The 2,142-nt window shown below is 46.5% G+C and overlaps 1 long non-coding RNA gene across 1 annotated transcript; it reads left to right on the top strand.

Annotated features, from left to right (window-relative positions):
- Window positions 1-483: 483 nt before the first annotated feature.
- Window positions 484-919, top strand: LOC110268611. The gene is made up of 2 exons (XR_002356855.1): window positions 484-639; window positions 863-919. It is a non-coding gene; the product is annotated as an uncharacterized LOC110268611 (long non-coding RNA).
- Window positions 920-2,142: the final 1,223 nt, after the last annotated feature.

Below are 2,142 nucleotides of genomic sequence, written 5' to 3'. Positions count from 1 at the left end.
AAGGCCATTACGGCTCGCCTTTTGGTGTCCTCCTCGGTTTAACGTCATTTAAAGAACGAGGGTTAGCACGACGTAATAAAAAAAACAAAGAACGAAGGTCAGCACGATGTAAAAAAAACCAGAAAAAAAATCGGAGGAGCCTGCCGAAGATAAGGCCATTACGGCTCGCCTTTTGGTGTCCTCCTCGGTTTAACGTCATTTAAAGAACGAGGGTTAGCACGACGTAATAAAAAAAACAAAGAACGAAGGTCAGCACGATGTAAAAAAAACCAGAAAAAAAATCGGAGGAGCCTGCCGAAGATAAGGCCATTACGGCTCGCCTTTTGGTGTCCTCCTCGGTTTAACGTCATTTAAAGAACGAGGGTCAGCACGTAGTAAAAAAAAACCGGAGGAGGCTTCCGAAGATGAGGCCATTACGGCTCGCCTTTAGGTGTCCTCCTCGAGATATCTTCATTTAAAAAATAATGGTCAGCACGACGTAAAAAAAAATCAGAGGAGAATGCCGAAGATGATTCCACTACGGCTCGACTTTAGGTGTCCTCCTCGGCATAGCGTCATTTAAACAACGAGGGTCAGCACGTAGTAAAAAAAAAACCAGAGGAGCCTGCCAAAGATGAGGCCATTACGGCTCGCCTTTAGGTGTCCTCCTCGGGATAAATTCATTTAAAGAACGAGGGTCATCACGACGTAAAAAAAAACTGGAAAAAAAATAATCGGAGGAGCCTTCCGAAGATGAGGCCATTACGACTCGCCTTTAGGTGTCCTCCTCGGCATAGCGTTATTTAAAGAACGACGATCAGCACGTAGTAAAAAAAAACCGGAGGAGTCTACCGAAGATGAGGCCATTACGGCTCGGCTTTAGGCATCCTCCTCGGGTTAGCATGATTTAAAGAACGAGAGTCAGCACGACGTAAAAAAACCAGAAAAAAAAACAGAGGACCCTGCCGAAGATGAGGCCATTACTGATCGCCTTTAGGTGTCCTCCTCGGGATAGCATCATTTAAAGAACGAGGGTCAACACGACGTAAAAAAAACCGGAAAAAAATCGGTGGAGCCTGCCGAAGATGAGGCCATTACGGCTCACCTTTAGGTGTCCTCCTCGGAATAGCGTCATTTAAAAAACGAGGGTCAGCACGACGTAAAAAAAGCCGGAAAAAAATCGGAGGAGCCTGCCGAAGATGAGGCCATTACGGCTCGCCTTTAGGTGTCCTCCTCGACATAGCGTCATTTAAAGAACGAGGGTCAGCACGTAGTAAAAAAAAACCGGAGGAGTCTGCCGAAGATAAGGCCATTACGGCTCGCCTTTAGGTGTCCTCCTCGAGATAGCATCATTTAAAGAACGTGAGTCAGCACAACGTAAAAAAAACCGGAAAAAAACGGAGGACCTGCCGAAGATGAGGCCATTACGACTCACCTTTAGTTCTCCTCCTCGGTCTAGCATCATTTAAAGAACGAGGGTCCACACGACGTAAAAAAAACTGGAAAAAAAACAGGAGCCTGCCGAAGATGAGGCCATTTTGGCTCGCCTTTAGGTGTCCTCCTCGGGATAGCGTCATTTAAACAACGAGGGTCAGCACGTAGTAAAAAAAACCGGAGGAGCCTGCCGAAGATGAGGCTATTACGGCTCGCCTTTAGGTGTCCTCTTCGGGATAGCGTCATTTAAAGAACGAGAGTTAGCATGACGTAAAAAAAACCGGAAAAAATTGGAGGAGCCTGCCGAAGATGAGGCCATTACGGCTCGCCTTTTGGTGACCTCCTCGGTTTAGCATCATTTAAAGAACGAGGGTCAGCACGTCGTAAAAAAAACCAGAAAAAAAAAAATTGGAGCAGCCTTCGAAGATAAGGCCATTACGGCTCGCCTTTAGGTGTCCTCCTCGGCATAGCGTCATTTAAAGAACGAGGGTTAGCACGACGTAATAAAAAAAACAGGAAAAAACCGGAGGAGCTTACCGAAGATGAGGCCATTACGGCTCGCCTTTAGGGGTCCTCCTTGGGATAGTGTCAATTAAAGAACGATGGTAAGTACGATGTAAAAAAAACCGAAAAAAAATCGGAGGAGCCTGCCGAATATGAGGCCATTACGGCTCGCCTTTTGGTGTCCTCCTCGGGATAGCGTCATTTAAAGAACGAGGGTCAGCACGT

This window comes from Arachis ipaensis, unplaced genomic scaffold, assembly GCF_000816755.2.
Source record: "Arachis ipaensis cultivar K30076 unplaced genomic scaffold, Araip1.1 Aipa1088, whole genome shotgun sequence".
NCBI lineage: Eukaryota > Viridiplantae > Streptophyta > Magnoliopsida > Fabales > Fabaceae > Arachis > Arachis ipaensis.
The sequence above is the reverse complement of the archived record's forward strand: the minus strand, read 5'-3'. Positions and strand labels throughout refer to the sequence as shown.